Here is a 16,375-nt window from a genome sequence, read left to right on the forward strand (position 1 = left end):
ACATCTTTGAGCGTTACATATCTAACAAACATTGCTCAAGAAAACTAGAAAACCTGCATTCTCAAATCAATGTATATAGTGAGAAGCTGAAATTAATTAAGCAGAGAAAATTATGCCGTGATCACAACGATTTCTCAAACGGCAATATTTTCGTATGGCCGAGACCACAAGAGAATACACGACCAGGGGCAGCCGAAGAGGTAGAGAGAAGAGCTGATGATGTCACGACGCATACGAGACGCATGAATAGCAGAATGGATCCGACGCTGGAATCAGATGCAATGAATACACTCACGGATATCACAACCGGAGAAGGGACTTCCAACATCACCACTTCTAAGGGAACATTTCAATCCAATGCATGGAATTGTAACAGAGTAGATGTTGACACATCAACTCCACCTCCCAATCAACAGGCATTGGGAGCATTCGAAAAAGACACTGAACAGGTTGTCAGACGTAAAAACACGAACACAGATGATTCACGTTTTTTACCCTATCCCATCAAACAAATCCATCACACACGAGGCCGCTCCTTGAGCAAAGGTCCCAGGAAGAGGAAATTTTCAGAGGAAAGGTACGGACAGAGGAAGAATGTAAGAAACTAAATAGTTTGGTATATGATTTTTCTACCAGAGGGATTAATGAAAATGACTTAATTCTGCTAAACAAAGGGTTAGATTTTATACCCTCTCAGTGCAGCAAATTGAATAATACACTAACTGAACTGAGATTATTTGGTAGGTCTGTAGCTCTTAAAATGTATTTTAAAACGTACAATGTCTTGTGAAGCTGCTACTAGTGCATCTCTGAAAAAGAGAAGCAATTTTACTCCTCCCTTACCCAACAATGTTGAATGTTTTATTAGAATATGTGAGGATGATTTCTATAAATACTATACACAAAGAAATAAGCATAATGTTAAAAAGAATAGATACTATAACATGACTAGTTCTGAGATAGCCTCACTTGCTAAATTAACACAAGATGATATGCTAACAATAAAACCAGCAGATAAAGGGGGTGCTATAATTCTCATGGATACATCTGAATATGATAAAAACATGTATACACTTCTGAATGATGTTAAAACATACACAGTTTTATCTACTATTGAAATATCAAGAATTATACAGAAAGTGCACGATAACATCTATGATCTCCTGATGTGCAGACAAGTAGATAAAGAGTTATATGAGTTTCTAGTAATTGATCTACCATTGATACCCTCTTTGAAAGGATTACCCAAGGTACATAAAGGAATATTTCCACTTCCAATGCGTCCGATTGTTTCAGGCAGGGGATGGGTCACTTCTAATGTATCCACATATCTCGAGACTTTATTGAGACCTATAGTAGACTCCATCCCCACTATTTTAAAAGACACATATCATCTTTTGGATGATATTTATAAATTTAATGAAAACAGCATGTATACTCTGAACAATTGTGTCCTGATAACTCTAGATGTCAAAAACCTCTTCACTAGTATACCTAATGAAGATGGTTTGCAAGCTATAATGGAAGTACTTAATTGCAACACAGATTTTGATACTAATGAAAAGATTCTAATACATCTTCTTCTACAAATAGTACTGGAAAATAATGTGTTTGTATTCAAAGACAAATATTATTTGCAGCAATTGGGAGTAGCCATGGGCACCCCCGTAGCCAACACTTCTGCTAATTTAGTTGTCTTTAATTGGGAAAGGAACAATTTATTTAATGATGCAAGATACATTAATAACATCAAAATGTACAAGAGATTTGTAGACAATATTTTGATTTTATGGGAAGGCACTTTGTCTGAATTTGAAATGTTTCTAGCACATTTAGAATCTACTACCCAGTTTTTAAAATTCACCATGGAATGGTCTTATACCAATATCAGTTTTTTAGACATCAGCATTGCAATGAATGGAAACAGAATAGAAACTAGCTTATATAGGAAAGCATGTTGGGTGAATAATCTTTTACATTATAATAGCATGCACCCTAGACATGTGTTTCCAGGCATAGTTAAGAGTCAATTCATCAGACTAGAGAGGCTATGTGGAAATGAACAAGCACTCAATAAAGAAGTAAACAAGATGGAAAAGTTGTTTTTAGAAAGAGGTTATAATGTGAAAATGTTGCATGACATTAGAAATGAAGTCTTTTTGACAAATGACTCTACGACACAATCAACAATAAGACATAAGACAACCTTCCCTAAGTCCAAAACTAAGGAAAGGGTATCATTCAACAGTAGTAATAGAATAGCATAAATGATGCAATACACAAATGATAATTTTGATTTAAAGAATATAATCAAACAAAATTGGAAACTTTTAACTATAGATGAAACAACTAGGAACATAGTGGGTGAATATCCTAAGTTTCTTTACAAGAATTCCCCCAATCTAAGAAGATTATTATGCTTTAAAGAAGGTAAAGTGAATTCTACTGAAAAAATACATTTGAACACCATGGGTACTTTTCCCTGCACTGGATGCAATATGTGTCGATACATCAGCAACGAACAAATATATAAACATCCCAAAATGGACTTTACATTTAAACCAAAGTTCTATGCAAGCTGTAACTCAATGAATTTGGTTTACTTAGCGACATGCATAAAATGTGAAGCATTCTATGTTGGCTTAACCAAGAGAAGATTTAAGCAAAGAATATACAATCATATATATGAGATAAAGAAAAATAATGACAAGAATGCTTTAGCGAAACATGTGATTGAATTCAGAGAGCACAGCTTTAAGTTTAGAGCACTACAATTAATACAACCAAATAAGAGATGGGGCAACAATGTGAATACTTTGGCGAATGTTGAATTATCATGGATTCTAAGGTTGGGTGCCCACTTACACCCGGGTTTGAATCAGAGCATTTGCATCAAACCAGTATTAGATAGGATATATAAATAATCAAAGTATTTTAGTTTTCATATATATACATAACATACATTTATTCTACAATTATGATAGTGTTACCTATCGGTACACATACATTAATCAGTTTCCCTAACTTTGTTTTGCTTTTTATTCTATATAAGTAGTATTTGACAAATTTCACTTGTGATACCATCAATTATTTGATTTTAATGTTTGATTTTAAAGATTATTATAATATAATAAATTATAGATATTTATCTATTTATTTACTCATTTATATTATACCATTTTATACTTACACAAGCATTTATTACACAACATATTTATATTTATATTTATATTATTTATTATATTCATATTTATATATATATATATATATATATATATATATTTTTTTTTTTTTTATTACCTTGCACATAGACATGGAGTTTACATAATCAATATTTATTTGTTCTCATAATTGATGATTTTATTTACATACAAAGGGATATATTATTCACATATATATACATTTTATTAAATCATCTTGCACAAAATTCTCATAAATAATATGATTATATGACTATCAAGTGTGTTAGCAACATATATAAATATAAATGAGTATATATATAGAACAGGAAGTTCTTTGCTTCATTTCATATAGTAAAACAAACGTGAATATATATATTTTTTACATACATCTCTTATATATATGTGTTATTTGAGAAATTCAGATTCTATGTCCTCTTTGCATTTTATGTTTTTTATATATATTTTCATATGTTATATATTTATTGTATAAATTTATTTACTCGTTTATATATATATATATATATATACATATAAATATCTTTTGAATGGTTTTAATGGAATGAACCTAACATTTTATATATATTTTATTGTATTTCATTGTTATGGATAAAATACAGTTTGCTTATGGATGCATTTCCAAGATATAAACAAATGAAAGAAAAGCTTACTCGAATTGTTTCACAATGCCTCTCTATGTATATAATGTTTCTCATTCATTCATTGCATCAGATTAACTGAATTAACTGAATTAATTGAATGATTACTTAATTGGATGCTTAATTGCATTTTCACTGGGTATATATACTATCCACATTTACTGTTGGAATGTGAAGATCTGAGGAAACGCACTATCGGTGCGTGAAAGCGCTTATCTACTCGTTATTTTATTTAATAAAGGAGTTTCCTGCATGGCATCGTGAAGTGGTTTTTGTTTCCTGGTTGCCGAATCAGTCAGTGTTTCATATATCACATCGTTTTTTTCTTTGACTGAGGATTCCATTGGCACTATCCGGTATATATATTTACCTACATTTCTCGTGTGTGTGTGTGTGTGTGTGTGTGTGTGTGTGTGTGTGTGTGGAGAGGGCTGCACTCCCCCCCCCCCATACCCTCTGCTAATTATGTAATCTAACTCTGACATTGCACAATTCTCAGGGAAAGGGCAAATTGCCCAGCATGAGTCCAATCTGCTACATTTGTCGACAGGTTTGAATCCTCTGTTTAGCTGACTAAACAGATGTTGATAAAAGTGGCTCCTGATGTGTGTCTGTGTGTATATATATATATATATATATATATATATATATATATATATATATATATAAAATGTGTGTGTGTGTGTGTGTATATATAGGTTCATAGGTTGGTACTAGGCTATCAGCCCTAGGGCCTATACAAGCCTAGCCTTAACAATTCCCTGGCTATTTCTTCCCACACTATTTACTTCCCTGGACCCCTGTCTAGCAGGGCGACTGACGTGATCCCCGGGGTGAATTTCCTTTCTCCCATCCAATCGTCAAGGTTCCTTTTGAAGAGGACCAAAGAGGCACTCTGCTTGACATGTATGGGCAATCTATTCCAGAGTCTGGGGAGTCTCTGGGTCAGGAACCTATACCTCCAGCATGTTTTGTTTATTGTGATGAAAGGTTTAGATCCCTGGAGCATGTGGCTCTGAGGGATTGGGATTTCTTTAAGTGTAGCATGTCAAACAGCTCTGGGTTTGACATGGCCTTGTATGTTAAGCAAAGATTGCCTCTGAGTAGACGATATGCGACAGAGTATAGCTGGAGTTTTTTAAGGTTGTCAGCGTAGGGCATCTGCTTTAGGCCTGTGATTCTTTTAGTGAGGTATTTCTGTGGCCTTTCCAGTTGTTGCAGATGTCTTGAGAGGTACATACCAAACGGGGCATTGTATTCTATAATGGGTCTAATGACGGATGAGTACAATGGGGCAATGACCTCCTTTTTTCTGGATGAAAAGCCCTTAGTGAGGAGGTGTGCCACATAGGATTTCCTGACTGTTGTGGCGATGTGGTTTATATATATATATATATATATATATATATATATATATATACTCACACAGCGGATATAAAAGGTGTATGCACCCCTGTTAAAATGCCAGTTTTTGTGATATAAAAAAATGAGACCGCAATAATTCATTTCAAAACTTTTCCCACCTTTAATGTGACCCATAACCTGTACAATTCAATTGAAAAAGAAACAAATCCATTAGGGGAAATATAAAAAACGTGAAATAAGCTGGTTGCATAAGTGTGCACACCCTTAAACCAATATTTTGTTGAAGCACCGTTTGATTTAATTACAGCATTTAGTCTTCTTGGGTACACACCTGCCATCAATTAAATAGACTGATAAACCCCAAATAAAGTTCAGCCGTCCTAGTAGGATTTTCTGACATTTACTCAGTTGCCTGCTACAGCAGAAGCCATTGTTCGCAGAGAGCTTACAAAGCATCAAAGGGCTCTCATTGTTGAATATACCATGGAATACAGTGAAGACAGTCATTAAAAAGTGGAAAAAATATGGGACAACAGTGACGTTTCAGAGAACTGGAGGTCCCTTCAAAACTGATGAAAAGACAAGACGAAAACTGGTCATGAAGGCTGCCAGGAGACCTACAGCAACACCAAAGGAGCTGCAAGAATTTTTGGCAAGTACTGGTTGTGTACTACATGTGACAACAATCTCCCGTATTCTCCGTATGTCTGGACTATGGGGTATTGTGGCAAGACTGAAGCCTTTTCTTACACAGAAAAACATCCAGGCCCGGCTAAAATTTGCAAAACAAACGTCAAGTCTTCCAAAAACATGTGGGAAAATGTGTTACGGTCTGATGAGACCAGGGTTAAACTTTCTGGCCACAATTCCAAAAGGTACATTTGGCGCAAAAACAGCACTTCGCAACACCAAAAGAACATCCCCATGGTGAAGCATGATGGTGGCAATATCATGCTTTGGGGTTGCTTTTCATCAGCTGGAACTGGGGCTTTAGTGAATGTGGAGGGAATTATGAACAGTTGCAAATACCAGTCACTTTTGGCCCAAAACCTTCAGGCATCTGCTAGAAAGCTGAAGATGAAAAGGAATTTCTCCTTTCAACACGACATTGACCCTAAGCGTACATCCAAATCAACAAAAGAATGGCTCTACCAGAAGACAATTAAAGTTTTGGAATGGCCCAGCCAGAGCCCAGGCCTAAATCCAATAGAAAATCTGTGAGATGACCTGAAGAGGGCTGTGCGCAAAGAGATGCCCTCACAATCTGACAGATTTGGAGCACTTTTGCAAGAAAGAGTGGGCAAATACTGCCAAGTCAAGATATGCCATGCTGATACTCCTACCCAAGAAGACTGAATGCTGTAATTAAACCAAAAGGTGCTTCAACAAAGTATTAGTTTAAGGATGTGCACACTTATGCAACCAGCTTATTGTACGTTTTTTATTTTTTATATTTTTCGCCTAACAGATTTGTTTTTTTTTCATTTGAATTGTACAGGTTATAGGTCACATTAAAGGAGGGAAAATTTTTGAAATGATTTATTGTGGTCTCATTTTTTTATATCACAAAAACCTGGTATTTTAACAGGGGTGTTTACACTTTTTTTATATCCACTGTATGTAGCTATATAATAGATTTTATATATGTATCTATCTATCAGTATATAGATATAGTGTGTGTCACATATATATATATATATATATATATATATATATATATATATATATATATATATATATATACACACACACACACATCCACCCAAAGTCTGACATTAGATCACTGAGCCACTTCACTGACGTTCACAACATAGACATCAACGTTTCAAAATGTAGACGTTCAAAATAAAAAAAAGAAGCCAATGCTTTATTTGGGATGAGGCAAGACTCCTTGCAAGCCCCCGCACCCCTTGCTACTTATGTATATCATTTCTGGTATTACACAACATTGTGGGAAGGGCAGATTCCCACACAGCTCTGTACAGCAGTATCCCCAAGAAAGTGCTGGCATTCTTCGACCTGGTATAATTTCAATACAGTTAGACGGCTAACAGTGTTGATTATTCTGAGCCTTCAACTAAACAACATGCAGAACCCTTGGAAAGATATAGATGATAGACATGTGTGTGTGTGTAGTGTGTGTGTGTGTATATATATATATATATATATATATATATATATATATATTATAAGTACATATGTATGAGTCCTTATCAGTTGATAAGAGTTTTCAGAAACTCGAACTTCATATGGTCAAGACTATACGATCGAGTTTTGAAAACTTGAAGCTTTTGAATGGAGATTGTGATACATTGAGAATCAGGAAATTTACCCTTTTCCTCACTGTAGTGCGATCTCTGAGTTCATATATGTAATTTGCAGAGGGTGCGGGGGTGCAGGGAACTTGCCCCCTTGCAAAAATAAATTTTTGATAGAGTTTTTCAGAAACTCCGTCATATAGTCTCTTCAATATTTTTTCAAATTTCTGTATAAATAGCTATAAAGATATATAGATAGATCACTGTAGATAGTTACACATACATAGGTTCATAGTAAGTACAAGACTATCTACTTCAATCCTAGCCATTTTCCCTTTTTGTATTTTAACTAACCTATGCTGTTTGGTTAGAGGTTGGCCTTATCCATATTATGGTCGATAATTAAATAATTCCTCAAAGAAAAAGTTATATATGTGGGTATAAAATATCTGACTGTCAAACTATCGAAAACTCAACATGTAAATTCAAAATATTTTAAAAGAAGACCTATTTTTTGCAACCCCCCCCCCCCCCCCACACACACACACACGCAACTTGTATGTACCAACTCTGGGATCACATAGTGAAAAAGGACATATTCCAAGTTTTCAATATTTTGACTTTTAGGTATTTTGTGCCAGCAACAGCTTTTCATTATTTTGACTTTAGGTCAAATTAATGTCACTCAGATTATAATTTTGTGTGTGTGTGTGTACCCACTGGATTCATCTTTTGTACTGATGAGCATTTGGCAAAACATGAACCTACATTCAGAACATCTAGTTGCCCGCTTCATTGCTTGTCATGCGATAGGATATGGTTTGTATAGTCATCATGGGGTTTGGTGGAACTGTATTGAGCTTGTCCATTTAATTTAAAGGGTTAAAAAGGAGAGACCTGGATGAGAGCATTTTAACCTTTTCTAAAGCCACAGAGCTTCAGAGTGAATTATGTTGCTTTCTTTGATCCTGTTTGATTAAACAGCAAACAGGTACACTAAAATCAAGTTTTGCTAAGAAGTGCAGTTATTACATAACCAGATATGTGACATAATGTGTTGGATATGTATGTGTGTCCTGAGAGTTGCTGTACTTTTTTGCTGTCACAGATAAGATATTGCAGTCCATGCTGTCACCAGTGAAGTTTTGCATTCACAGACTTAGAGCAGTAAGTGCCCATGTGGCTGTCATATTACAAGCCAAGAAATGCAACATCATTGTCTTTTTTGCATTAGAAGGGTTTGGTACGAAAATGTGCCAGCAGTGTAATCCTGCCATTTCAGACTGCATAGGAAAATGTGTATGACCTTCGTTGTGACTAAAATGATTGAGGCTGAAAAGAGCTCCTCATATGGGAAAAATACTAGAATTCTTCACAAAACACAAAGATCCAGGTGTTGGCAGAATATTACTACAGGGACAAAACCTGGAAAGCATGTTACAACCTCCAAATGTCTAGTGTTAAACCGCACTGACTCTGTCTGTGGAGGGACAACCCTGCATCCTGTTGATTGCAAACTGGATGAAGTCCAGTCTGAGTTTAGCTTGGTAAAGTTAAACTCTTACTGTTTTTCCATAGTAAAATGCTGCAGATGTGGTCTGTAAGTGAGCACCGACAGAGTTTCATTTCTTTTGGGAGACTTCTTCCTTTTCTTTGTTGATGCAACCAGGTAGTTAGTACATATAAGTTCTGGGTGTGCAGTGGATATGGGAGGGGAAACCCAGTTGTATGTAATGCTACTGTCAGGTTAAATTTATAACTGTTTGTGCTTGGCAAGTTACTCCCTCACCATGGTGATTCAGTGAGTCACAATGGAAGGCTCTAGAGGTGCTGAGTTTGTTACCCCAGAATAAGGGTTCTAGGCTGCTTCCATCATCTTAAGCACTACACAGCTCTTCTAAAGGAGGAGGGTAATGCCGCCCGTATGGGGCCTTATTAGTACAAGTCTCACCCCCCCCCCCCCAACTACTGCATTTAAATACTGTACTGAAAATGTTGCCTCCCTTTATCAAGGAGCTGAGCTTTGGGGCAACAGGAGTCCCTGTGAATTGGGACAGGATTATGTAGTATGTAAGATGCTGCTTGCCTTTGTGTACTAGGCAGTCTGGCTATGAATCCTAGTTTAATTGTTGATCTTCAGAAACATAATGCCATACTGAAACCACTGATGCTTTCATTCCAATGGAGGAACCATTTTAATTGGTTGATTTCCTTATTTGAGCTTGCCTCATTGTTCTTCCCAGGGAACTTTGAAAACAAAGTACTGGCAGCCTTACCCACCTGCTGCAAATTCTAAGGCATCTGTTGACCATTCTGTTATTTGGCAGGTTTTCTAGTACTGTCTGCAGTAAAGCCATTCTCTATGCTAAATGTTAGAAAACCCTGAGAAGCACTTTCTGCTGGTCTGTACCACTCTGTCACCCACCCTCACCCCCATGACCATTCATAGAAGCCAAAAAATAAAAATGAGAGAGACATCCACTCCCATCATCATGTAGTAATGCTCAATGTAGTAGTCAGGCTGTTTTTAGGCTAGAAGAAGGCAGTGTTGTGCAAATAACTGAGCTAAGTTGTGAACTTGAACCTGCTGACTTGAAAGCAGCATCGTAAACCTGCCTGTAACCACTGTAGTTTGTGATAACTTTGCGAACATTGGAACCTTACCTGTTGCCTCTTTGCTGTTTAAGTAAAGTAAAGGTTGTAGAGGCTTTCTTGCTCCTTAGTCTGCTCATCATATAACTTTCTTCAGTGGTACACAACTCATTTACTTCCTGACTGTACAGTCTTGAAATGTACAGCTACAACCTGTAACAACACCACTTAGTCTCTTTTTCTAGCTTGAGTTGCTGATGAAGAAAACTTAAAAAAAAAAAATTCTTAAGATCTATAAGTTGAAGTCCAAATACAAATCAAATGGTTTTCCAGCTGGATTACTGCTTTAAACTCTTATGTTGCCACTTGTCTTCCTTATGGTCTGTAGTGGTAATGTTGATATGGCTAACCTCAGTGAATACCAGGACAAAACTACTGCTGTTAATACTCAGCAACTTAAAGACCCAGACCCAACAACCAGTAAAACTTACACACCTTTTGTCACTTTGCTGCCCCACAATGATGGTCTCGTAACCTGTGAAGAACTACTGAGATGTGATTATTGCTAATTGAAATCTTTACCCACTGTCACCACTTTTGACAACCAGTCATTGAGATCTGATGTTCTCTAGTCACCATTCCTCACATCAGGGTCTTGCATCTGATATCTGATCCGAGCAGGCATACACAGCTTTGCTCAAGCTCCTCCCCTCCCATAATGATCTGCTGCCCTACACTCCCTCAGATCTCGTTTGCCGCTAAGTCAGTCAGACACCGATTGCTCAGCTCCAGTTAGTGTAAGTGCATTTAGCTAAGAATTTTGAAATTTCTTATTATATTTGAGTTTAAGTCCCTTTCTCCTCAGGGTTTTGTTTTCGGCCTAGTTGTTTGAGTTGTGCAAGAGTTCTTTCATAAGTGTGTGTGAGAGTTCTGGACGGATTTTTGGCTTTGAACCTTGACTTGTTTGCGGATTCTGGTTTTGCTTGCAATTAGACCATGTCTGAAAAAACGTTAGGTTTTAAAAGGTGCTCCTCTTGTGGGTGGAAAATGCCCATTTCAGACTCACACGAGGAGTGCATTTACTGTCTTGGCGGTGACCACCTCAAGGTGGAGTGCAGCATTTGTGCTTCATTCAACCTGAGGGCTTTGGTCGACCATTGAAATAAGTTATTAATCAAGGGCTTGGTCAAAGGAGGGCCCTTGGTCACTGTTTCCCCGGCCAAGGCTGGCCCTCCTGGGGATAAAAAGAAAGCTTTTGTCGAGGAGGCCCCAACCAAGCATCCAGAGCTTTCAGATCCTAGATCCTCGGATCCGGCTCCAGCCAGGGCAGGTTCTGATCTGAGATCTTCGGGTCCTATGTCATCCAGGGAGTCCACTTGTTGAAACAAGGGCTCAGACCCTAAGCTCTCAGATCCAGTGACTTTGTTGTCTCCCCCCAGATCCAGGGACCTCGGCCCCGGACCTTCGGATCCAAGGGGGGACACCATACCTTTGGATCCAACCCTTTCGGATCCGAGGGATTCAAGAATTATTTCCTCGGATCCTTTGAGCTCTGTTCCGATTCAGTCAGATCCGAGAGTCATACTGGAGTGTATAGTAGTGGAAGATCTTCCATGGATCCTTTGCCCCCTAAGCAGCTGTCTTCTCCAGCTAGATCTCATTCCAGGAAGTGCAAGAGAAGACATTCGAGCTCCAAGCGCGACTCTCCTAGTAGGTCCTCCATTTCCTCCCGGTCTTCCAGGAGTGTTCTCCCAATGGATATGGACAGGATGATGCGAGCATTCCTGAAAGCTCGGATGGATTTGGGGCTTCTGGCTTCCCCAACCCATAGGTTAGTGATCCAGTCTCCCACACCCTCTTCGATCGTTCCTCATCCAGCCAGTGGCTTTGTTTCTCAGGAACTGTTGAGTGGGGTGGAGGCTAGGGGAGTTTTAGGACCCAGTTCGGGCCCTTCCCTGATGGGATCATTGGCTGGAACTGTTTCTCTTCCCCTGGGACAGTCTACCCGGCTGGTCCTGTCAAGCCAGCGTCCATGGGATTGGATTCAGGCCCGAGTTTTTTGGAGCAGTCTCTTCCCCTGGGTGCCTTGGCCTTTGACAGTTCCAGTCCGGTGCTCTCCGGCAGAGTGGAGGGATTGGGGGGTGTCCACCCTTTCTTCCACCAGGGTTTTGTCAGCAGGAGAGGGGGACGGAACCTCTTCTAATCCTTCCACCTTCCGGGTTGCTAAAAGATTCTTCTCTGCTATCAGAGCTGCCTCTCACATGCAGGGTTCTCCTACCCAGCCCCAGTTTCTTCGCTTGTCTCATCCGGCTCCAGGTCAGCCCATCCGGATTAGTCCCAAGGGGGGATATCCCCCCACAGGGGTCCCTTCCTCTTCTGAGTCTTCCCCACCACACCGGCGGAGGAAGTTCCCTGGAAGAGGACTTGTAAGAGGAGACATCTCGACTCCCCTTACCGAGGACATGGATGCTGATGAGAGGTGATGGTCTACCCAAACTCCATTCTTGGAGGAATCCGTTTTCGGTACGGAGGCATCTACCTCTTGGGTGTCCCCACCCTGCTGATCCTCTTACTGATGTTGTGGCCAGCAGGGCCTGGAAGGAACCAGATACTGTGGAGCCAGTGCCCAGGAAAGCAGACAAATTTTTGACCCCCCCCCCCCCCAGACAGAAACTTTTGGTCCAAAGCAGTCCCAGTTGATGCTGTTGTGGTGGCCGCTGCCACCAAAAAGGAATTGGCAGAGCAGAGTTCTTCTGTTCATCCTCCCAATCATGAGTCGAGGTCCATGGACAGATTTGGAAAGCGGGTGTTCGATTCGGCTGCTTTCGGTTTGCAAGCTCTAAATTACCTGGTGCATTTTACCCGTCTCCAGAGGGATTTGGTAAAAGAACTGTCTTCATCCCTCTCTGGGTCCATGTCTGGGGAGGAATTCAAGGCTATTTCTCCAAAAAAACCTTAATTCTGTGGCAAATTCGTCCTTGAGATTCATTTCCAATGCTGCTGAAAGGGTCCTCACGGGCCGTGGGCTCCGGTATCGCAATTGGGCGTCATGCCTGGCTTTGCTTCAGCGGGTTTGCTGAGGCCTTCAATATGTAGTTTGTTAATGCCCCATTCAATGATGCCACTCTTTTTGGTCCCACTGTGAAAGACACTTTGACCTGCAGTGAACAGGAAGGGAAGACCTTGGGCCATTGGGATCAGGTTTTCTGCCCCTCAGAGGTCCTTTTCCAAGACCCAGAAGGGGAGTAAGAAAATGTGGTTCAGGAAAGCAGTCTCCCTTTCAGGATTTTCAGGAGGATTCCTCTTCCAGAGGACGGGGAAGAGGTTTCAATGGGGCAGAGGAGGCCCGCAAAACCAAGGTTCCAGGGAGCCCTTCTCTGAGAATCCTTTACAATGTCCCTGAGGCGATTATCACTGCACCACTTGGCCTAGGCAAGTATCACATATGATCTGTGGGTGTTAGCAGTTGTATCCAGGGGTTATTGCATTCCTTTTTTGGAAACTTCCCCAAAATGCAGTCCTCTTCCAGAGAAGAGGCAGCCCAAAAGGAGGTCGTACGCCTTCACAAATGAGCCATCCAACAGGTCCCTGGAGGACAGAGCGGATCTGGAACTTATTCCTCCTCCTTTTTGGTTCCAAATAAAACAGGGGACCTACATCCTCTATTTGATCTCAGTCGAGTGAACCAATTCATGCGGAAGTCGAAGTTTCGGATACTCACTGTACAGTCGATTGTGCCTCTATTGCACAGCAACGACTGGATGTGCTCAGGATACCTCCAGGATGCGTACTACCATGTAAAGATGGATCAACGGTCTAGGAGGTTTCTCCGCTTTCGCTTAGGAGTCTATCGTTTCCAGTTCCGGGCCCTGTTTCGGATACTCACTGTACAGTTGATTGTGCCTCTATTGCACAGCAACAACTGGATGTGCTCAGTAGACCTCCAGGATGCATACTACCATGTAAAGATGGATCGATGGTCCAGGAGGTTTCTCCACTTTCGCTTAGGAGTCTATCATTTCCAGTTCCAGGCCCTGCCCTTTGGTGTCACCTCAGCCCCCCAGGTGTTCACCAAATGTATGGCGTTGGTAGCAGCTCACCTCCGATTGCAGGGAATCCAAGTTTTTCCCTATTTGAACTATTGGTTCCTGATGGCCCCCACAAGGCATCAACTACTGGACAATATTCTCCATGATCTCTCCCTGTTCCATCGCCTGTTCCATCTTCCAGACGTTCTCAGTCGAGAAGAGGCAGTCCAAACGAAGGTCGTAAGCCTTCACAAATGAGCCACCCAACAGGTCTTTGGAGGACAGAGAGGATCTGGAACTTATCCCTGCTTCTTTTTGGTTCCAAATAAAACAGGGGACCTACGTCCTCTGTTTGATCTCAGTCGAGTGAACCAATTCATGCGGAAGTCGAAGTTTTTGGATACTCACTGTACAGTCGATTGTGCCTCTATGGCACAGCAACGACTGGATGTGCTCAGTAGACCTCCAGGGCGTGTACTACCATGTAAAGATGGATCAACGGTCCAGGAGGTTTCTCCGCTTTCGCTTAGGAGTCTATCGTTTCCAGTTCCGGGCCCTGTTTTGGATACTCACTGTACAGTTGATTGTGCCTCTATTGCACAGCAACGACTGGAGCTAACTTGTTCTTCAGTCTCACTCATTTCAGGGCTCTAGGATCGATGGTCACAGCCATTTATTTGGTTCAGATGGCTCTGTACCACATGAGGGTCCTTCAGTGGACCCTTGCAGTTCAGTGGTCAGCGTGGCAGCATCCTGTATCTTTTCCCATTTGGCTCACCTCGGTGTGTCGCAAGCGTCTGTCATGGTGGATTCGATCTTCAGATCTCCTAGTAAGCATACCTTTCATTCCCCCAACTCCTGTGGCGACAGTCACCTCAGATGCTTCCGTCCTAGGGTGGGGGGCATTTCCAGGGACAGACAGTCCAAGGGACTTGGTCGGCCGCAGAGACCAAACTGTACATCAACATTCTGGTGATGACACTAGTCCTTTTATCATTGCAAACCTTTCAAGACTGCCTTCCTCACAGGACGATTGTGGTTCTATCAGACAGACATGGCTATTTTGTGGTATATAAACAAGCAAGGGGGCACAAGTTCTTATCTGCTGTGTCGTGAGGCGATGAAGGTCTGAGAGCGGGCGATGGCAATGGGGAGCTTTATCATTGCAATGCACATTCCCAGAGCATCCGTGTTGGCAGACGAGCAGAGCCATAATGACAAGTGGTCCCTGAATCCAATGGTGGCTCAACAGAAATTCCGTTGGTGGTATTATCCGAGCTGTGATGTGTTTGCATCTCGTCTCAACCACAAATGCAGCAACTTCTTTGCATTGATCCCCCCAGAGGAGGAATCTCCCAGGGACGTGTGCTCCCACATTTGGCATCCGGGTCTCCTGTTCACCTTTCCTCCGCTACCCCTAATCCCCAGAGTACTTCAGAAAGCCAGACACCTCCAGAGTCAAATTATCCTCATTGCCCCTTTTTGGCCTCGGCAGGTGTGGTTTCCCCCTTCTACAGTCTCATTTGTGGCATCCACCCTGGGTGCTCAATCCAGTTCCAGATCTGCTTTCTCATCCTTCTTTTCTACCGCTGATGAATCTTCAGACCCTACGTCTGACAGCGTGATATGTCCACTTCCATTGATTTTGGCTAAGTCCAGGCAAGCTTCACCCACAAAGGAGATTATTTTGCTTCCCAGAGGTCTTCTACCAGAAAAGTTTATTCTAGTAAATGGAAGAGGTTTGCGGTTTGGGTGAAGAATAAGAATTTAGATCCCTTCTCTGCCCCTATTCCTGAAATACTTCTCTTCTTGACCTCTCTCTTTAAAGAAGGAGCTAGTTTTTCCACTATTAAGGTACAGTTGGCAGCCATTTCAAATTTTCACCTTGGTGGTGATTCAACCTTTTCTGCACACTTCTGTAAGACCTTTTTAAAAGGGATTTTTCTGTTAAGGCCTCCTGTTAAACATCCTTCTCCTCCATGGGATTTGACTTTGGTGCTTCAGGCTTTAACAAGACCTCCCTTTGAACCAGCAGCTTTGTGTGATATTAAATTTCTCTCCTGGAAGACTGCCTTTTAGTGGCAATTACTTCGGCAAAGAGCGTCTCGGAGCTGCAAGCTCTTACTGTCAAGCCACCCCATTTAATTTTCCACAAGAACAGTGCGTCTCTAAAACCTGATCCATTTTTCATGTCTAAAGTGGCTTTATCAGCGAATATCAACCAATGTATTCACTTACCAGTATTTTTCCTTAACCTTTCCAACAAAGGGGAATATATTCTGCACACATTGGGC

General features: G+C 40.8%; 1 protein-coding gene across 1 annotated transcript in view; it reads left to right on the top strand.

Moving 5' to 3' along the window:
* DSN1 (DSN1 component of MIS12 kinetochore complex) overlaps positions 1–16,375 on the top strand; it is a 1,132,993-nt gene that overhangs the window by 978,367 nt on the left and 138,251 nt on the right. The window lies entirely within an intron of this gene.

This window comes from Protopterus annectens, chromosome 9.part0 (genome assembly GCF_019279795.1).
Source record: "Protopterus annectens isolate FY-2018-M chromosome 9.part0, PAN1.0, whole genome shotgun sequence".
Classification (NCBI taxonomy): Eukaryota; Metazoa; Chordata; order Ceratodontiformes; family Protopteridae; genus Protopterus; species Protopterus annectens.